Here is a 23,792-nt window from a genome sequence, read left to right as displayed (position 1 = left end):
TTTTCACAGGCTACATTGCTCAGTTGCAGGTTTGAATTAGTTAATTGTTTAATTGTTAGGGATATGTAAATTGTTTATGGAAGTCATTAATGAATGGTAATTGATTTATGTTTACCGGATTGGTTACAATAGTATATTTGTTTGGAGTTATCTGTATTTTGCTTGCAATGTTATTGTTAACATTCATTTGCAGAATGTATATGGTGCATAGATTGTATGCATCATATATACAATGTAAATGCAATGTGTTGATTGTGATTTGATGTTTTTGATTGGCATTTGATCTTTTTGATTGTAATATCAGTTAGGATTATGAAAGGAAATTAATTGTATTGTAGTGTGTATTTATGGAGAACTGTTATTTTGAGTACAGTATGGTTTTGATAACCCTTCTACATTTATTTGTATATTGGTTCATCATGTGTGTGTATCTCTCTCTCTCTCTCTCTCTCTCTCTCTCTCTCTCTCTCTCTCTCTCTCTCTCTCTCTCTCTCTCTCTCTCTCTCTGTATATATATATATATATATATATATATAAATATATATATATTTGCATGATGAAGCCAATGTACAAATTCATGGGTGAAGGGTGGGTATCGGGCCAGTGTGGCTTATCCCCTTAATTACCTTTGCGGTTATTATCCGATATGGTATTTAAGGGGTTAATTGATATCTGAATGTAATTGCAATGTATTGGCTTTGTATTGGCTATGTTTTTTGTGGGCAAGACAAGGATGTTGCTGGCGACTGAGACTTCTTATTGATAAGGTCAGTAATACTTAATTTATTTGAATATGCTAGTTAATGTTTTTAATAATGGGCAAATAATCTATTATCCCTATATGGATAATAGTTATTTTGCACATTATTGTACTGTAGGTGTTTGGGGGTGTTCCCCAACGGTATATGGGTAGGCCTCCCTTGTGGGTTGTGGTTGAGGGTGGTTAGGCCTCACGGGGTGGGGTGTTAGTGTGGGAGGGTATGTAGGCGTCCCGAGGGGTGGGTGAGGGTGGGTTAACCCCTTAATGACTGTAGCGGTTAATAACCGCTATGGTGATTAAGGGGTTAGGGGACATTACTTTGGATGTTTTCATTGTTGTGTCTGTTTTGCAGCAGCGGAGGGGGCATGGGCAGGATGAAGATGAGGATGGCCTTCATCGTGGCAACCGGTAATGGGTAAGTGCTATATGTATTTAATGTATTTATTGCTGTTTATGTATTTAAAATGGCCACATTCACTATTATTCCTTTGTGGATAATAGTTATTGTGGCCATAACTATACTGTATGTGTTACGGGGGGGGGGGTATTTCTTTAAAGGTATGTATGTGTTTATTCATTAATTTGGGGGGGGCACATAATTGGTACTGCAGGCCTGCGGGTAACACCCGAGGGCCCCCGCCGGCCTATAGTATCATTGATGTGCATATATGTGTATGTTAGGGGTTATAGGGGCTGTTGTTATATATATATATATATATATATATATATATATATATATATATATTTATATTCATTTCTTTATTTATTTACAGTTATTTATTTCTTTAGGGTGGGGCTGCTGTGTGTGAGTATTTTTTAATTGTGGGTAGCGGGTGTGGATGAAGGGGGTATCAGCCCCAAAGGTGGTTTGTTTAGGGCTTGCGGGGGGGGGGTAGCGGGAGGGCTTAACCCCTTCATGACCGTAGCGGTATTAACTGCTACGGTCGTGAAGGGGTTAACTGCACCCGCAACCCCCCCGCAAGCCCTAAACTCACACCCAGGGCCAAATACCCCCTTCACCCACCCCCGCTACCCACAATAAAGCTGGCACGGTGGGTTAACCCTTTCATTGCCTTAGCGGTTAGCCGCTAAGGTAATGAAGTGGGCTGTACATGCATTTTTCCTGCCTCGGATGCATGCCGGGGGACTCCGGTGCTGGTATTAATGGTATCAGCTATGGAGCCCCCCGGCATCAATCCCAGCCAGGAAAAAGGCCAGAATTTTTTTTTATGTCCCCTATTGCCACTCAGCTCCAGCTTCTTGCCAACTTTTTTTGGTGGAGCTATTTGGAGAACATCTCTCCATTTTATTGGCGCGATCAGCAGCGAGATGCTGATCGGGGCTACCTGCATATGGCGGGTTTTAAAACTGGCAAGATATGGCTTTTCGCCACCCGGCCGGCGAGATTTTTTTCCAAGAAAAAAAAACTGGCGGATTTTCCTCATCTCGCCAGTTTCTCGCCATTTACTTAATTGCTGTAGGCATTTTTGGCAATAAACTGGCGAGATTGGGCTTCTCGCTGCTCTCTGCATAGGCCCCTTAATTGTATATGTTTTATTACTTCTATCTGATGTAAAGGAATTTGTCTATCAACAGTATATTTGCATGTCAAGCAACGGCCACCACATCTATAAAATCCCTTCGTACTTCCATTATTTATACTCATCTGTTTATTAATATCAGATGGATCCTGAGTAGTGTTGGTGCCAAAATATTTTTAAAAGAATCAGCTTTTCTGTAGACTACTCTTGGGTGTTCTGTAATTGCCTTTTTGAGAATATGGTCACATCGCATCATCCCCCAATGTTGTGCCACTATTTTATTGATCCAACTTGAGGCCCCATTAAATTTGGTAATGAATAGCACCTCCTTATTCATATTATTAACTCTATCACTATTCTGTTTCCTACTTATTAGAGTTTGGGACCGCTCCTGTTCTAAGGCCCGTTTGTATGCCTTTTCTATAATTATCTCTTGATGCCCTTTCTTTAATAGTTTACTTTGCAGGGAGGTGGCTTGATTCTCAAAATCTTCTTTGATTCTTGAACAGTTCCTCCTCAATCTTTGGAATTTTCCAAAGGGTATATTCCTAATCCACTGTCGGTGGTGGTTGCTAGTGGCTTCTAAGTATTTGTTGCAGTCTACTTCTTTGTAAAATGTCCTTGTTTGAATACTCATATCATCAGTAATAAAAATAATTAAATCTAAAAATGAGATGCTGACTGCGTCAGAATTATAAGTACATTTTAGATGAAAAGGATTCTTATTAATATATCCCATAAAACATATTAAATCTTCAATTTGGTATATAAGGAAGCACGTCACCATAGCAAGCCACACCCCTGATGAAGACGTCTCGAAACACATAGGGTGACTTGTTTGGTGCAAGGGAGATCATGACTGAAGAGTATTGCAGAGCTGAACGCCGTGAGGGAGAAGGCAGGGAGCGGGCTGACTTGGTTGGTCCGGGCTGTGGTGAGATCATCCCTGAATCGCCGAGTTACTGCGACGCCTTACGGAGGAGGAGGTCACGCGGTGGCGCACTAGGGAGGCTTCACGTGAGGCTTAAGGAGACTCCCAATACTGGAAGGGCGGAAGCAAGCAGCGGACGCTCTGTAGCAACAGGCGCAGTATCCCCACGTGAGGACAGCTCTGCATATTTCACGCACAGATCTGTGGACTACTATTTACTGCTCAATTTTACTGGATGTTTGTGAGTGCATTGTCTTTATTTGTTTGTCTCATTTAGCAAGTAAAAAACATTATTGCACCAGGAAGTGTGCGCTTTCTGTTCTTCTCATCCTATTTATTTAAACATGAATTATTTATTGAAGTTTAGATTCATTTTTTTGCTTGGGGTTCTGGCAAGTTTTCCCTACATACAACTGATAAGATTACAATAAAATTGGTACTGTAACAAGTTGTGAGACTGTGAGACTTCATGTGCTTCATTGGGCAGAATTATGTTACTCACTAGGTTTTTCATAGTATTTACAACATTAACTAAAACCTGGTCACTCAGTCAGTGTGTAAGCAATGTATGCATGCTGTATTATCAAAAAATAAATATTGCCAGCTCTGTTTACATTGTATTAACTATAGCATTTACAGTGCCAAAAAAAAAGTAAATAATAATACAAAGTACCAGTTTAAAGTTTGGGCATTTGCTTTTTTTTTTAGTTAATACATAAAGTGCCACACCTTTTTATATTGAATTCTTCCAAATTCTTTGGATCTGATTTGCATTTCTGTTAATTTATTTATCACCTCTGGCACCGTAGGTATATTATTCTATAGAGTTTTCAAATAGAGAAAGCAAATAAAAATACACGTTTGTGGTGTGGTACAGTTGCAAAGAATTGTGGTGGTGTATTTTTCATCCTCAAGCAACAATAGCTAATACAGCATAGGTGAAAAGTGACAAATAAATGGAGTTGCAGATATGTTCAATATTTATATTATATTGGAAGATCATCAAACACAACCATCAAACAATCACTCACTCAACCCTACCACACGCAGCTCGTATAACCTGAGATCTGACTCCAAAAGACTGTTCACGGTCCCAAAGTTCAACAAGTAATCTGGTTGCCCCACCTTCTCTTACTGTGCACCTCATAGCTGGAACAGTTGACCAGACCCTCTCAAAGCCTCCACCAGTCTACGTTCTTTCAAGACTTCAGTTGTCTCATATTTTAATCTGGTTTGTACTGTAACAGTTACATACGCCATTACATATATTATCTTTAAGTGTTCATTAAATATCTTTGAATGTAGTGTATAACCCTGGTCATGTAATATATTGTTATCATAAGTGTGCCCAGGACATACTTGAAAACAAGAGGAAGCTCTCTATAAATTTACTTCCTTGTAAAACATTTTATAAATAAATACCTACCAATTTAACCTCATTCATATTTAAATCAACTTACAACTTTAAGAATATTGTTGAATAGCACAGTAGATGAGGTTGAAAAAAGACATATATCCATCAAATTCAACCTATAAAGTTAAGATGTTAAGATGATGTACTGCCTATTTTTGTTTAATATGATATACATTTACAATAAATTATATATATTCAAGTATAAAAGCATTACACACAAAACAAAGAAAATTAAAACATTAGTATAAAATAAAATATTCTGCAGAAATGAAGCTGAGGAATTGTGAATTATTTTTTCTTCCAAGCCTAACTTTAATAGGCTATGAAATAATATTTATGAGTAGGACCCCAATGGGGCTATTTATGAACCAGCAATTGTTTTGCAATTAAGCTGATAATCATGGGAGAGCCAATATTTGCTTTATATGTCATAAAGTTGAAGTGTGAAGATGCTGCGCCCTGTCTCTTCCTGAAGATGTGTTCATCGAATGGGTTACAGAAGGATTTGCTTGGAATGTATAAACATTTTTCATGTCAAATTACTGTTGTTTTAATTTTTCATTGTCATGAATTCATCTCTCTGCTCTATGGTTTCATTAACTTATGTGCCTTAGAGACTTTCATCAAATTTAAATGACTTGAAACGTTCCTATATTTGATACCAACATAAATTGACACCTAAGAATTCCACGCTTAATTTAATAAATGAGTAGCTGGAAACACAGACTCTTAAATGTTCCATGGAAAATTGGATACATGTACTGTATATTAAAGACTTGCTGGAAACTCAAATATTATTTAAAAAATATATAAACTTTATGTAGTACTGAATCTTCTATTAATTTTAAAAGGTTGGCTTTAATTTTACATCTTAATTTCTCACAATGGAACAACTAATGATTAATGTTACTTTTAGTGTTTTTTTAGTATATCCTAATGTGCAACTACAGATGTTGTTAATGCATGGTACCATACAACATGTACCATGCAAAGTGTTTGCAAAATCGCTCAGTTTTATTATCAAAGGTTCTATGTTTGAATCGTGCCAGTGGTAACGCAATGTTAGGCAATAACAGAGTTGTAATGTGTACATCAGCAGTGAAATTAATCTCATTGATTTATCGAACAAAGCATATTCTCGGATTAACATGCTTCGATTTAAATATTCACTGACACATTATGGAGGGAGAAGGGTAAAGAGAAGAGGTGGCAGAAGAGGGTCCCCTGACAAAGTCACGTTTGATGACGAATCGCGTTGGGACTCGGATGTTGTGACATATTATGTTATCGTGCAACCACTAGCGGCTTGTGTATCAAGACACTCGCACTATTCACTGTGGTTTGAGCGTTACATTTACTGAACTGCACTATATCATCAATTGTATTTCCCACTCTCTTCCCTTGGAGGATTTTACCTGAGGGCTTTATGTTTCAAGTTGGCTGCTGGAATTCCAAGTGTTGATCCCCTGTGGTTACTGACAAGTTCCAGGTGAGTATCATCTCTTTGAGATTGACTAACTCTAAATGCGCAAATCATAGCTGCACTTGTGAGTGTGCTACTTTTTATCTTCTATTTTTGAGTAAATATCTGCACAGAAGTATGCTATGTGGCACGTGCCATATATTTAAATTAACACAAAAAAGAAGTCCTATATAAACCACTCAAGTTGATGAGAGATAAGATAGATTTTATTAATAACACAGAACAAAAAACATTTAAAATATAAGTAAAACAACGAGAACCGCTAATCTCCTAAGTATTACTGCTGCAAATCATATATAAAAAAATCACAAAAGAAAATACCAATAAGTATAAATACCAGAAATTATGCGATGCACATGAATATGTATGTAGCATAGCCTCCTAGCCGCTATGCCTTTTCCTGGGCCCTACTAGTGTAAGCCCTGTTAGGTGCAGACAGTGGTTTGGCTAATTCCTTCAGATAGGCTCTGTGTGCTTTAGAAGCCCTGGGTAAATTAGATGTATCCAAGGGCGGGCCTTAGCAACAATCAGAAAGTGTCAGCCTGAAGGGTGAGTACTGATAGGTCATCACATCCTGTGTGTAATCCAATCAGTATTCAAACTGATCTGTTGAGGAGCAGGGTTACAAACACCAATCCAAAGGCTATAAGTACTGGCACTTTCCTAAAATCTGGGTCTCTCTCTGTCAGTTTCTCTCCTCCCTCTGGGAGTGAGCACCATCTGCCCTCCATCTCAGTAGGAGATGTGAGGAGGTCCATCAGGCCTGGTCTGGGCCTCAAGCCTTAATCAGTGCCTTTCACTAGGGAAAGCTGAGGGAAGAATGCACCTGTTATGTTTATTCAACCTGCTTGCAATAAAGATCCAGTTGTACTACTTTAGAATCAGTGTGATTCACTGTCTTGCTGAAAGAACAAAGGTGTCAGTATGGACCATCCACAGCTATCACAGAGGATCCTTGCTGACTAGAGGCGCTGCACCGATGAATAACTAAGGCAACCTATAAACCTGTCCTGTTCTCCCCACAACACCAACAGCACTCAGCCCTCCTGTTACAACACAGGTACAGCCAACACCTAAGAGGTAGCTAGAGAAGAAGCAGCCCCCCCCCCCAATGTCACATAGGGCGGGGGTACAAGAGCTACATGTATACCAAGTATAGCGTGATGCATGAGAGTCACACTGGTGCTAGAAAAATTGTATTAGGTGTACATGAAGATAGAAACTAATACAGACTAGGGCAAATAAATATTCCCCTGGAGTGTAAAAAAGACCAGCCAGACACATGGTGCACCTACCTAACATGATATATGATGGGACGAAGTATATGAAAAAGAAACAATATAATAGATCAGGTGGGCAAGTTTAGAAAAATATAACCCTATTGGCTCAGGGTCCAAGTCATATTGCCAAACAGCAGACCCATAACAGGCAATGTTAAAAAAGTAGTTACATGTACAAATCCAGTTTGCGCTTAATAGACCAATGTACTGGTAGAGACTTCCTGATACAATGCACAGGTAACATATCAGAAGATAATAGCACTGAATAATGTTCAGGTATAAAATCAGCAGCAAAAAATATATGATACTCATCAGTTGAAGGGTGTCCTCCGGTTGCAGTTATGATATGACCCAATATGTGATAATGGCTGTGCAGTCTAATAGGGCAGATAAGCAAGTCAAAATCGCGATGCTCTGTTCTCAAATAAAGACTTTCTGCTTGCATGGTGCCAGGACACAGCATGAAGGGACAGAGGATCAGCAGCAAGCAAATGTAGCAGCAGACGGTTAACACCCAACTCCCTCCATGACGTCCAAAACATCCGTGGATCAGCCTTAAAGGGACAACGGAGCAACGACAAACAATCGATGAGAGCGGTGTATATGTGGTCTCGAATGGGAACTCCGACGGCCGTTTCACTGTGAGGCTTCTTCGGGAAATGTAGTTTCTGTGTGGAGCAAGAACACACTATTTTAAGGCGCCGCCATATTTACGTCATTGGTCACATGTTGCGTTGCCCCCAATCAGTGAAGCACTCATTCATAACATATAAGAACTTGTGAGCAGCAGCTATCTGTAACTAAAAAGACATAAATAAATACAAATACACTGAAGTGCAAAAAGTTAGACTGAGGATCAATGTAGAAAAAATATACAGATTGGAAATGAAATAAGGAATACAAAATACGCAAACAAATAAAAAGAAAGATAAAATGCATTGAGCAAATGCAGGGAAAATGAAGAACCAAATGAAACATATAATATCACAAAAACATGGCAAAACCAATATAGTCATTAAGTCCAGCTGAATCATTGATCCCAGCTGTACTATCCATCTGCATTCTTTTCTTAAAAGGGATTGCTCAATATCTCATTCTCTAATCCCTAATGTGATCTTATCAATAGCAAATGATGTTAGAAGAGAAAGATCGGATCCATGCATATGTAGAAAATGTATGGCTAAGCTTGTTACTTTTTTTTTAAAAAGATGCCAAATCACGTTGTGCATTCTTAATGTTTCTAGAATGCTCTAGAACTCGGATCCAAAACTCTCTTGTGGTCATGCCTACAGTATGTATATTAAGCCACATGGGCAACTAAATTAGTAGATTAAAATCTTAGATGTACAATTTAGGAAATGGATGATTTTATATTCTCTCGTGCCTGCTCAGTTCTTAAAAATACATGTTTGTTGAATGTATTTACAGGCCAAGCAATGACCACACTTAAAAAATCCTTTAATCTCCTAATTGATTGAGAAAAGTAGGGCCAGGGAAGGGATGTAATGACTCCTAACCAATTTGTCTCTCAAATTAGGTGCCCTCCTACTTGTTAATTTAACTTTTTCACCCAACACTGATCTGAGATCTTTATCTTCGAGTAAGATACCCTAGTGTCGTTGTAAGATATTTCTCAAGCTGTTCCATTTACAGTTATATGTTCCAATAAAGCATATTATTTTATGAAACACTTTTTAGGGTTTCGGTTGGAGAAGGGACGCTCTTTCTAGCCTTTGCTGTTCTTACAGCCTCATTGGATAAGCTTATTGCTATACCCCCTTGCCTTGAATCTTGAGGACATGTCACATGTCTGGACATTAAAGATATCCAATGTTGAACAATTGCAGCGTAACCACACAAATTCCCCATTGGGTATACCGCTGATCTGGTGGGGAGGGTGAAAGCTACTTGTAAAATTGTGTTAGTGGACATCTCCTTACCGTAGATATCCATAATGATAAGCCCATCATGGCCAATTGAGATACTCAGATCTAAGAACTTGACATTGATGTTACTTGACTGAAAAGTTAATTTAATATTAATACCGTTCTGGTTGAGGACATCGATGAACTGGCCAAGTTGATGGGACGAGCCCTGCCATAGTATGAAAATATCATCGATGTACCTACACCACAACAATACATGTGCAGTCAACTCTCAGTTTGCCTCCCAGAACACCTCTTCACGTTCCCACCACCCCAGGAGGAGATTTGCATAGGAGGGTGTGCATGTAGTGCCCATTGCCGTTCACCTGATCTGTAAATAATTAGAATTTTTAAATACAAAATAATTATGTTTAAGAATAAAATCCAAAAAATATATTAATGTATCTGTTAAAGTAGAACTGAGATTTTGCATGGATAGGAAAATGTTTGTTGCATGAATGCCATTCTCATGCCGAATACAGGTATTGCGTGTTTTGACATCACACGTGACAAGAATAGTTTGATTATCAACTATGATGTTATACAGCCTAGATAGAATATCCATGCTATCTCTAAGGTAAGATGGTAAAGTCTCAATGGATAAATGAAGAAAAGAATTAAGGAAACAGCAAATGGGCACGCTCAACCCCCCCATGCTCGAAACAATATGACATCCTGGGGAGTGGGAGAGTTGTTTGTCAATCTTTGGCAAAAGATATAAAGTAGGGATTACTGGAAACCTTGTAATAAAGTCATCATGGTGCCATTTGGTAATAATACCCTGAGATTGCTCCTCATGCACAATAGAATCAAGTTCGATCTTAAACTTCACTGTTGGTTCTCCAGGAAGTTCTCTATAACAGTGAGCATCCCGTAACTGCTTAAATGCTTCCTTTTCATAAGAAAGTTTTGGCCATACCACAATATTGCCCCCTTTATCAGAGGGCTTAATTTCCATTAAGGTCATAGCTTTTAATTCCTTGATTGCGGTCCATTCTGACTTAGAGATGTTATTTGGTCCTAATGAATCTGGAAGTTTAGAAATGGCATCTGTCACCATATTAGAAAATACATCTACTTGGGAGCACACATGGATGGGGGGGGCAGAATGTTGCACGTGGTTTAATATGAGTGACAGGCTTCAACTCATTAGGAGTAGTGTCTTCTTGCTCCTGTTGAGAATAGGATTGAGAAGAGGGTAATGACAATGGTGTTAATGCCATAACATTTGCAGCATTACCTTCCATTTCCACTTGATTTTAAATAGTGTTTATGTAATAGGAGTTTCCTACAAAAGAGCTGTACCTTTTATCTGCTCAAAATTGAATTGTCACACTTATGGGTTGGCGCAAAGGACAGGCCACACTGCAATACCTTAGTTTGTATTGCGGTCAGAATAATATCTGATAAGTTCACAATGGTTAAAGGGTTTATTTCCGTTGTTTTGGTTGGTATTTGTTACCCTTGTACCTATAGTAGTCTCTTTCCCTTAGTCTTGTTTCTTCCCCTTCGTGTCCTCCTCTCCAAGTGCCGTGTGCTGCTTCCTTGAATAAAAAAGATCTGTCATCTTTAGTACCATTTTTTGGCATAACATCGCAATCTGAAAATCAATATCAGATGTTGTGGCTCCTGAAGATGATACCGAGGAGCTATCTTTCTTTTTATTTTGATTCTTCATATTCTGTTTAACATGTTGCCATCTGTAAACTTTATCAAGCCTATAATCTGATAAATTACGTGACAACTTTATCTTCTTCATTGTTAAAATTTCTGTCTCATACTTATTAAGTTCTATTTCCATTTGGTTAAGTGCATTCTTGTCTATAATGTCCATATCCTTCTGTAAAGTCTAAATTTGAGATGTTGTTTCTACAAGCCTAGCCTCATCATTGGTAATAAGAGTGTTAATCAACTCAAATGAGCAGGTGTTAAGAGCAGTTTCCCAACGTTCCTTCAATTTGGGATCAGAAAAATAAATGCTGGAAAAGTTTTTAAGCGAAGTCCCCTAGGGATCATTTTGTTTTCTAAATATTTATTTAAAGCTGTTTTGTTCCACCATATACGCACTCTTTTGCTCATTAATATTTTTAATGTTCAAATCTGATCCTGCTCTGAGGGTGTGCTTAACTGCTGACTAAATTCCTCAGTCTCATCACTAATTGAAAAAATAGCTGCAGCATTGGCAAGATGCTTTTGCTCATTTCTATCAAAATCCATCTTAATTATACAGATTAGAAAAAGGGATTGAGCAGGTACTAAGAAAGACTACAAAGCAGTCAAAATGTATAACAAACAAACAGATAGAGCCACAATCACCTTTTCAGATCTTAAGATAGATCAAACCACTAGGAGTCAGGAATAAGTATAGCCTCTGGTGGTGCTAAAGGACCAAAATAATATTAACACAAAAAAGAAAAAACAGGTCCTATATAAAGCACTCAAGTTGATGAAAGATAAGATGGATTTTATTAATAACACAGAAAAAAAAACATTTAAAATATAAGAAACACAACGAGAACCCCTAATCTCCTAAGTATTATTGCTGCAAACAATGTACGAAAAATCACAAAAGAAAATGTAAATAAGTATAAATACCAGGAATTACGCAATGCAAATGAATATGTATACCAAGTATAGCATGATGTAAGTGTCACACTCATGCTAGAAAACATGTATTAGGTGTACAGAACATGAAGATAGAAGCTAATACAGACTAGGGGAAATAAATATTCCCCTATAGTGTAAAAAAGACCGGCCGGACACAAGGTGGTAACATGGTATATGATGGAAAAATGTATATGAAAATGTAACCATATAATAGATCAGATGGGCAAGAGTAGAAAAATATAACCCTAATGGCTCAGGGTCAAAGTCAGATTGCCAAACAGCAGACCCATAACAGGATACAGTATTTTATAAAAGTAGTTAAATGCCCAAATCCAGTTTGCGCTTATAAGACCAATGCACTAGTAGAGAATTCATGATACAATGCACAGGTAACATATCAGAAGATAATAGCACTGAATAATGTTCAGGTATAAAATCAGCTGCAAAAAATATGTATGATACTCTTCAGTTGAAGGGTGTCCTCCAGTTGCATGTCCTAAAGATTCAAGGCAAGGGGGTATAGCAATAAGCTTATCCAATGAGGCCAAAAAGAACAGTCAAAGGCTATGTAGACATTTTACCATACCGCCCCCCCCCCCACTAAGTGAGATTGGGGGGTATGCTCCTTTCTGGCTACTGCTTAGATGTTGGGCTGTGTACCTGTTGGCAAACAGGAGGGCTGAGCACTCTGCATTCTGTGGGGAGACAGGACAGGTTTACAAGTTTACCTCAATTCTTCGGTGGTGCAGCGCCTCCAGTCAGTATGAATCCTGGGTGATCGCAGGGATGGCCCATACTGACACCTTTGTTCTTTCAGTGGCAGACATTAAATACACTCCATGGTCTTTTATGGGGTTTTATTGCATTGGAGAGTATTACACAGCAGACATTGCATTTCTTCCACAGCTCCCTTGATCACAGTGCAATGATGCAGGCTTTGTCCTCAGACCAGACCTGGTGGACCCCTCCTTCACCTCCCTATCAGATGGAGGGCTAATTGTGTCCTCTGCACCCTTTCTGCACCCTTTCTGCTAGATCTTAAACTCCCTTCAGGCAGTGTCCTGCAGCATATCTCAGTACATTACTGCGTGTGTGCGTGACTCTCATGGCTGCCGCAACTCTCTCTGCGCATGTGTGAACCTCCCCGAGTGCGCGCACTTGCAACCTAACAAAGGTGGCAACCTCCAGAGTCAGCCGCAGGAGCCTCTGGCGATGCGCTCACCCCAGCAGCAGCCCCACTCGTCCCGCATCACCCCCTATGTCAGCGGAGGAAAGGGGAATACACCATTACACCAGGGGACCGGAGGGGGCCTGGCTACAGCTAGAAAGAGCGTCCCTTCTCCCCCCAAAAAAGTGTCTGATAATATAATACGCTTTAACGGAACATATAACTGTAAATGGAACAGCTTAAGAGATATTACACAACAACACTGGGGTACCTTACTCGCTTATAAAGATCTCAGATCAGTGTTGGGTGAAACGGTTAAATTAAGTAGGAGAGCACCTAATTTGAGAGACAAATTGGTCAGCAGTCACTACTTTTCTTAATCAATCAGATATGTTACCTGTGCACAGTATCATGAATTCTCTACCAGTGCATTGGTCTTATAAGCACAAACTGCATTTGGACATTTAACTACTTTTATAACATTACCTATTATGGGTCTGCTGTTTTGGACCCTGTTCTATTAGGGTTATATTTTTTCTGCTCTTGCCCACCTGATTTATTATATGGTTACATTTTCATATACTTTGTTAAATGATGTACCATGTTAGGTAGGTGCACCTTGTGACAGGACTGTCTTTGTTACACTCTAGGGGAATATTTTCCTCCCCTAGTATTTATTAGTTTCTATCTTCATGTACACTTAATACTGTACATGTTTTCTAGCACCAGTGTGACTCTCATGCATCACGCTATACATATTCATTAGCATTGCGCAATTTCTGATATGTTTACTTATTTGTATTTTCTTTTGTGATTTTTTTTGTGTATATGGTTGCAGCAATAATATTTAGGAGATTAGCGTTTCTCGTTGTTTTACTTATATTTTAAATGATTTTGATTTTTCTGTGTTGTTAATATAACCAGGGTTCTCCCTGTCCGCAGTAAGCACCTTTGCCTCTGCTATGGTGGCGGATGCATCTGGCAGGCGCGGGAGTGTTGCAGTGCGAGCAGTGCAAGCGGCAGCTAGGAGAGGTGATCGGATCAGCAAGTACTCTGCAGGGGAACTACAACACCCAGCATGCACTGGGCTGCCGGACATGTGAACAAGCACATTCAATAGGGCTTCAGCATTCCCCTTGCACCACTATTGATACATTTGGCATGCCAAGGACCACGTCAGTCAGAAGAGAGACCTCTAGGAGCAGGTAGTGTCCAGGGAGTAGTGCTTCCCTGGACCAGGCCAGAGCCTTCCCCTTAGGCCCCAGTTAGGCCTGACTCACTGTAGCTTGTGGCTGCTATAGGGAAAGCCCATAGTCAGGGACATTTCCCCAGTAGCTGCATATAGTCAGGTTCAGGCCCTGCATATAGTCAGGTACAGGCCCGATGAGACGCCACACAGTGACTGCGGCCTGTGTTCTGGGACCAGACCAGCTATGAGGTAAAGACGGTAAGGTGATATTATCCACGCCGGAATTTACCCCACATGGAGGCAGACGCCATCATGGACAACAACATTGGATCAGACGGATCCTCTTTGTTATTCTGCATTACCCGGGTGCTGGAGCCCCGGCAGGTACCTAACCAAGTGCACTAACACTCACGGATAGCGCTATCTCCAACACTTTGGGTGAGCCTTGACCTTGGGAAAGGGACATCAGGGAATCAGTGCCTGGCACCCAATGTACTCTGGGGACATTCACTGTTGGTATCATGTTAGGGGTTATATCACTGTGGGGTGCAGGGTAACACGATTATTGTGTTTAGTAAAGGTTGTTAGCATATATATATATATATATATATATATATATATATATATATATATATATATATATGTATATATATATATATATATGTATGTATATATATATATATTTGTGTGCGTGTATTATTATTGTTCCTGTAAGGGTTCATCCCGCCAAGTTGGGATCCCTTACGGGTGGAGGTGCTGTCACCCTAAGAATCAGATACACCCCAGGCTCCCAGCGGCTGAGTTTTAGGCCTTCTGTGAGCCACAGGAAAAGCACCACACACCGTAGTAGCCATATCTCCCATAGGGTAGGGGAAAGTGCGCTACATTAATAAAATCCATCTCATCTTTCATCAACTTGAGTGGTTTATATAGGATCTTGGTCATTAAGCACCACCAGAGGTTATACTTATTCCTGACTGCTGTTTGTTTGATTTATCTTAAGATCTGAAAGGTGTTTTGACTATCTGTTTATTTGATATATATATATATATATATATATATATATATATATATATATATATATACAAATATAGCTGTATGCTCATCTGCATGTCTTAGGCAGGTCTGCAACCCCGCCTTTTTTGCCGTTTTTGTCACTTTTTTTACTCACCATAACTTAACTTAACTCAGTATATATATATATATAAATATATATATATATATATATATATATATATATATATATATATATATACTGAGTTAAGTTATGGTGAGTAAAAAAAGTCTATAGGCTTAAGAGTATAGGCTTAAGCCTATAGGGAACCATGTTAAAAATGGTTATTGAGGCAAAAAGTGACACTGTGTGCTCATTTGCATGTCAATTCCCAGAATCCCTTGCTGCAGTGGAAGTGCTGTATGCTGGGTGATAATGGGGAAAGGCGGGGTTGCATACCTGCCTAAGACATGCAGATGAGCATACAGCTATATTTGCATATATATATATATATATATATATATATATATATATATACATAGAGATATCAGTACCGTGTTAGCCGAGCTTCAATAATCAAAAAATAAATAGATGATACCGTTCTGTGGCTAACGAAATGCTTTTATTTGTGCGAGCTTTTGAGATACACTGATCTCTTCTTCCGGCGAATAGGGACCACTTAGTATCCACACACACTTTTAGTTGTGCTTCAAACTCCCACATTTCCACACCCACCCACACCATTTATATCCACTCCCACTCCACACACACCTTGTGTAAAGCACTGTATATACTGTGGGCTCTCCATTCATTTTTATTCACACTGATATACATACACACTCTTTCTTCACTTGCTTTCAGTAACCTTTTGACACCTCTAGCCATAAAACACATCCACACCGGGGGAAGGAACAGCACAAATAACATTCCAAGAGACACTGTTTTTAAGTATACCTTTTGCTTCATTCATTGTAACATCGCCGGAAGAAGAGATCAGTGTATCTCGAAAGCTCGCACAAATAAAAGCATTTCGTTAGCCACAGAACGGTATCATCTATTTATTTTTTGAATATATATATATATGTAACCCTTCTATGGTACCCCACCCGACATGAGATTGGGGGGTACACTCCTTCTGGTCACTCTGAGTGGTCTGGGTGCTGTGACCTGCTGGTAAACAGGAGGGCTGAGGGCTCCGCGGTGTTGTGGGGAGAACCGGGACAGGGACAGGAGGTGGTGTGGGACAGGGTACCTTGCTCTCTCTGGGTGGTGCAGTGCCTCCAGCCAGTAGGGATCCCCTGGGGTCTCCAGAGGAGAGACCCCCACTGACACTCCATTCTCCTCACACCAGGAACAGTGATACACACACAGCAGCTTCTTTCTGTGGTTCTTTATTCAGAGCAGCATACACAGCATACAGCAGAACATCATAGGCCTGATCTTGCTCTCTGCATTTCTGCTCATGGCAGCTTAACTTCCCCTCCCTCCTCACCCAGGTGGGGCAGGAGGGAGAGGACTCTTCTTGGCTTGCTATCTCTCTCAGATCTCTCTGAAGACTCCTGATCACTAACTGAATTTGGGAATATGTCTCAATTTGAATATCCTCAGGGAGTGTTTCTAGCTTTGAATCATTACAACTCAAAGCTGGATACCGATTGGCTCACACACACATTAGGGGGTGTTCCAACCCATATCCACCCTTTGGATTAACACATTCAAATGTTGCTTAGGCCCGCCCCTGAATATTGCTACAATACTTCAGAGCTGAAACTCACAAACAGGCCAACTGAAGGAATTAACCTTTCCATTGCCTGTTCTAACAGGACTGACAGAGGAAAGGCCCAGAATTAGCAATAGCTGCCGAAGGCCAGGCTATATACTCCCTCTGGTAAAACTCCAACCGTCCCGGCTTGGACTGCAGCAGGTATAACCCTTACCTTGCTGAGCAACACCTGTAAATTACATGAGCTGAAATGCAATAACTCCTATGCACTCCAGCTTGACAGAACTGACATACTCACTACTGCATGGACACAGATACATGGCAATACAGTGACTAACTAAACAGAACAATTTCTACTACAGCAGTAATAGAACACATTAATAGTAATGAGCAGGCTTCCTGATCATTCTCCCAGTATCATTAGGTAGATATGGGAACTCATAGCCCATCTTTTTGAACCTATGAACTATTACTCGGGCTGCTCTACTAAATTTCACCAAGCTTCTGTCAGTAGCAGTACCCGGCAGCACCCAGAATATAGGACCTACCCATACAGGGGTCCCTTCTGCCTCCTCTATGACAGGAGACAAAACATTTTCAGATTGCATTGAACTTATCCCCTCATCATAACAATCCCCCCAATGCACAGACCCTTCCAATTGCATAACAGACATAAAATCATATTGTCCATAGGGAGCCACGGGGCTTCCAGGTGAAGAGGGCCTGGGGGTCAAGGGTCGCACCTTGGGACTGGTGTTGGATGGGGAATGCGGGGCAGATGACTCAGGGACTGGGGCCTCCGGTGACAAGGGGCCAGCACCAAAGTCTCTAGGGGGCACGTTCAGGGAACTCTCCCCGGGAGGAGCAATGGCACAGTCCTGGGTCAAGTTCAATTTGCCCCTCCCTCTGCTCTCATGGCAGCGGGCTTCAACCAGTGCCTGGGCCTGAAGGGCCTCCCGGGACTTCTTCCACTCCCTGCATGTCAGGAGGAAAGGATCAACGGGAAGGGTATTACTCACCGGAGCGGCCTGGATCTCTCTGGAGCTCACCCGGCCGGGCGACTCGGCGGCCATCTTAGCTCACGGTGGCGGAGTAGCGACAGTAGAATCGATGCAGTCATCAGGGGTGGTGGCGGCCGGCACTTCTCCTGCTGACGCCACAGATACAGCTCCGCAGCTTTCTGGGCTTGATCCCAGCGGGGATCTGTAGACAGAACAAGCAGCTCACCGCCATCTGTAGCAGCAGGGCGTATCCCAGCAGCATCGGGTACGTTGGAGGCATCGGCCGATACCTCTATGGTGCAGTACCCACGCTGGCAGCGTGGATCAGATGGAAGGCACCAGCAACAGTTACTGGAACTGACAGCTCCACAGCATACTCGGGTACGGTGGAGGTAATGGTAGAGACCTCAATGATGTCATCAGCCTCTGTGCTGCTAACAGGCTTCTCAGCAGACAGGCCCATTCTCTCATAGTGGAGCAAGCAAGGCAGCCTGGCAGACACAACCACCCGTGTTTGAAGTGGAAGTGCATCTGGCCCCTCACTTCCTGTTGCTCCATGGAACACACTTAGCTCCTCCCCCTGGTAGATAGGATAGTCCAATCCAGAACAAGCAAAGTGGGGGAGGTGTTTGAACAGTTCCTGCACTTTCTTGCAAGCTGAAGAGCAGCACAAGCTTGCAAAATGCAGAAATCCTTGCAGAACAGCACATGGCTTCCCTGGTAAGGCGGGAAACGCCATTTTGAGCACAAAGAGTCCATGCGGCCCCCAGAAGAGCTGGAGCCGCCATTTTGAGAGCACAGAATACATGACATCCCTGTAGGAGCAGGAAACGCCAGATTGAACATAGTCCAGCACAGTGGGGTCCCCGTTTGCATTCAGGAGCCACAAATACATTTCTGTCCCTGTAATCTTTGAGTATCACGCACCCTGGGGTAGCATCAGGGAACGCCTCGCACAGGGACGGCAGTAACTCTTACTGCTGGGTGCACAGGGACCTACAGACATTCTCTTGTAGTCCCTGCCCCCTTACCTCTCTCTTCGTCGTGGGGTGCAGAAGGGTGGCCACACTTCCCTGGGGATGCCTCAGGTTAGTCGCCCCAACTGCAGTGCCATTAAGGGACCGCCAGCTCCCTGGTGAAGCCTCAGGGACCTGCCTCCCTTTTCTTCTTAGATGGGGTGCACAGGGGTCATAGGCGTAATCCCCAGAGTTCCCTGTCCCCCTCACTCTCCGCTGTGGGTACAGGAGGGTGGCCACACTTCCCTGGGGACGCCTCAGGTCAGTCGCCCCTGCTGCAGTGCCATTAATAGGCAGCCAGCTCCCTGGTGAAGCCTCAGGAACCGGCCCCTATTTTCTTCTTAGTAATATAGATGGGTGCACAGAGGTCCCTATGCAATCATAGAGCAGCCTCTGTCCCCTTGAAGTGCATGTAAAGACGTACGCTCCCTGGTGCATAGCCACCAGGAATAGTCCCACAGCAAGGTCTTCTTCCTTAGGGTAACCCCCTCCCTGGGGGAGCTTCAAGGAGGGGTTCCCTCACGGCAGAGTCTATGGCTGCTGTTCTGTGCTGCATACAAAGTCTTTGAAACTGCTGCATGGTCTCCTCTGTCGTTGAAAACCTGTCCCGTTGAAAAACCTGTCCTGTCCTGGGGAGCAGTCCTCATATCTCTCAGCAGCGCCTCCAATTGTTACCCTTCTATGGTACCCCACCCGACATGAGATTGGGGGGTACACTCCTTCTGGTCACTCTGAGTGGTCTGGGTGCTGTGACCTGCTGGTAAACAGGAGGGCTGAGGGCTCCGCGGTGTTGTGGGGAGAACCGGGACAGGGACAGGAGGTGGTGTGGGACAGGGTACCTTGCTCTCTCTGGGTGGTGCAGTGCCTCCAGCCAGTAGGGATCCCCTGGGGTCTCCAGAGGAGAGACCCCCACTGACACTCCATTCTCCTCACACCAGGAACAGTGATACACACACAGCAGCTTCTTTCTGTGGTTCTTTATTCAGAGCAGCATACACAGCATACAGCAGAACATCATAGGCCTGATCTTGCTCTCTGCATTTCTGCTCATGGCAGCTTAACTTTCCCTCCCTCCTCACCCAGGTGGGGCAGGAGGGAGAGAACTCTTCTTGGCTTGCTATCTCTCTCAGATCTCTCTGAAGACTCCTGATCACTAACTGAATTTGGGAATGTGTCTCAATTTGAATATCCTCAGGGAGTGTTTCTAGCTTTGAATCATTACAACTCAAAGCTGGATACCGATTGGCTCACACACACATTAGGGGGTGTTCCAACCCATATCCACCCTTTGGATTAACACATTCAAATGTTGCTTAGGCCCGCCCCTGAATATTGCTACAATACTTCAGAGCTGAAACTCACAAACAGGCCAACTGAAGGAATTAACCTTTCCATTGCCTGTTCTAACAGGACTGACAGAGGAAAGGCCCAGAATTAGCAATAGCTGCCGAAGGCCAGGCTATATATATATATATATATATATATATATATATATATATATATATATATATATATTGTGATGCCCACACCACGTTGCAGTCTCTTTTGTCCCAATTTAAGGCTGGAAACACTGTCTTCTAAGCAGGGGTTTATTTACAGGGATTAAATCAAACAACGGGCCCACCGTCCCTTTAAGAAAACCTCATAATAAAATAAAATCCTATTTCCATTAGGGAAAGCTAACTATACCATATCTTTCGCCCTCACTAACTGCTTGGCCAGCTAAGCTGGTGCCCAAGCCAAAACATGCCCTGACATAGGCAATAAAGTAACAACACAGTCTTTGCATACAATAGAAAGGGTTTTGCTTATCATTGTCCTTGTGGAGAAGACATACCTGTTTCAGCACAATCTCTCCTCCTTTTCTTCTTTAGGGAAGTCAGCCCCACGTGAGCTCAGAGAAACTCCTGTAGGTCCTCTGTAACCAGACATCACTGCTTCAGCACAGCTCTCTCAGCAGTGTCTCTCACTCTCTACCAGCTTCTTTAACCAGCTTCCGTTATCTGGGAGCATCTCTGTCTCCCCTCCTTCTCTGGGGAAAAACAGTCTCTCTGTGCATGGCAGCTTTCAGTCCGTTAAAGCACTTGGAAATGACATGCAAATGAGCACACAATGTGTAACCTTTTGCCTGGAATATCCATACACATGGAGCCCATTTAAGCAGATTCATCGCCTGACAGTCGAGGCACCCGCAACAAAGTTGTCCAAAAATGCCTGTTGTTTTATGTCATGATGATCAAGTTTTGAAGTCAAACAAAAATGTAAATACTGAATTTCACTTCATCTCCCACATTACTGCTACTTGAAAAGAAATTCAGTTAATATAATATCACAAGCTGCAAAATACTTACATGTATCTCATTTGCAACAATCTGTCAAAGTTGAAAAACAAAAACACACACACAAAAACTGCAGCAATACAATTTTCATTTTGTTATTAACCAGTTGCGGAGTTGACCTGTTTTAATTTAAGTTCTGGGGACCCCATGCTTCCTGAGATACTTACCTCCGTAGTGATGCCGACATCTCTGTGGAGTTTAAGTGTCCCTGTCATGCGGGCCAATAGGAAGCCACATCATATGATGTCACGGCTTCCTGTTTGTCCACGGAAACACCACCATTAAGTTAGGCACACGGTTTTTGTAAAGAGATACCGGCACCACTTTGGAGGTAAGTATCTCTGGAAGCAGGGGGTTCCTGGAGCTGAAATTAAGACAGTTCACCTTCTGAGAACCCCTGCATCAATCCTGAAATTCAAAAACAAACAAATAAATAAATGAAATATTTATTCCTGCTTTATACTCACAAAGGCAATTATGTTACTGTATGAACAGTTACACTGACATCGTGTATACAGTGGAAAACCGATCAAAAACCTATTTTGCTGTGAATAATTATCACTGTTTCCAAAATGTTGACGTAAAACTACAGGTTGTGTTTGTACAGTTTGTAAAGTAGTGAAAAAAAGAGTGCTTCACGAAAGAGTGTCTCAATTCAGCGGTGTGCAAACTGGGGTGTGTTCCCCCAAGAGGGGACACGAGACTGACTGCGGGGGGCGCGGGGATTACAGAGGCCCTGCGCGTTTCCCAAAGGCACTTAAATAAAGTGCCGGGGAAGGGGCGAAGGCCTCTTCAAAACTCACTTACCATGTCTCCGGCGGCTTCTTAGACGCATTGCCATGGCAAGTGACGTCATGACAATGAAGCCGAGGTAAGAGGGGGGGGCAGGAGAGAGGGGAACTGTCGGCAGGGGAGCTCAGGGAAAAAAGTTTGCACTCCCCTGTCCTAATCAACACATGATCAGTGTATAAGATACATTTATTTATTTATTTTTTCATTTTAAAAATGTTATGTCTCTGAAATGGTTCAAGCAAATTGTCTGGAAATATATTACAAGTTTCAAAATAATACATTTAATATTTCATATAAAGGGTCCGGTTGATGAGTTTTTATTAACTAATGAACAGAGCCCTAGATAAGAGCGCTATCTAAATGTTGTTAGAAAATAAATAAAACATAACGTTGAAGTTTTTTTCTCACTTCAAAACACAAAAAATGAATTCCAAGATGGGGGCCGCACCAATTCAATTCAAACCTGACAGATCTAAGTTGCCCTATTCTTGACATTAGAACTCCGTCACCACCTCTAACACACTGTCGTCTTTATCAATATAGAGAGTAAAGCACACACTGTGGGGTGTACCAGTCCTGTAGCGCACTGTGGAATGTACTCTAGTTCACATATCTGTTGAGAGGTGCACTTTCCTACTGTGTGAATTATTAATTGTAGAGTCCACTATTTCAATAACCTCTTGGTACATGTACAGCCTAAGCAGAAAAGTAATTCCTACTGGGCATTTTCAGTATATGTTAGGAACTCCCTTTACAAAACTAATGGGAAGCATGTCATTTAAAAGCATTTTTAATCAATTTGCCATTTAATATAAGGAGACTGTTGTGTGAGCAATAATATATGTGCACCCTATAAAAGGTTTAGTGAACCATAGGTTGGTGTATTATTTGGGTAGACATAATTGGGCCATGTGTTTGTGTAATGCCAGAGGGTCTCTTTCCTCCATGACTATGCTTGCCACTGTTAGTATCAGCTCGTGCTGGACCCTCACCATCATCACTACTACTACCAAGTACATCAATCATGAGTACATGATTATGATGTCCATCAGATAATCTCTCATGTGATTGACTACAAGGAGTGGAGACCTCATTCCTCCCTACTTCTGTGCTACTAATTGTGCCTTAATCACTTCTTTGCCATGTAGACTTATGATGATGCAGAAATGTGCCCTATAAGTATAGAAGCAACAAGACACTTTCTTCAGCCTCACAATTGAAGAGCACAAACAATAGGTGACTCAACCCTCATCCTCACCTTGAATGTTCAAAAACCTCCAAACCTCTTGATTTTTGACTAGATTAAGAAACAGGACAAATCTGCCTATCCTGACTTAAAAACCTAATGAGTGCTGCTGAACTTGATGCAATAGGGCTAGATATTACTGCGGTCCCAAATGGCCTTTAAGAAGCTGTCCTGCTCCATCCCCTACTTGTGCTATCTCGAGCTTTGTCCGCAACCACCACCACCAAAATGTTTATCATCATTCTCATCATCATCTCATCATGATACTCCCCCTCCTCAACAGTTTTATGCTGTGTAGTAGTAATGTGTCCTACTGTTTTTGAGACTGATAATATTATCTTACCTCTTCGACATGTGCCACTATCAGGGCCAGGCACTCTTGT

This window comes from Ascaphus truei, chromosome 3, assembly GCF_040206685.1.
Source record: "Ascaphus truei isolate aAscTru1 chromosome 3, aAscTru1.hap1, whole genome shotgun sequence".
In the NCBI taxonomy this organism is placed as follows: domain Eukaryota; kingdom Metazoa; phylum Chordata; class Amphibia; order Anura; family Ascaphidae; genus Ascaphus; species Ascaphus truei.
Note: the sequence above shows the minus strand (reverse complement) of the source record.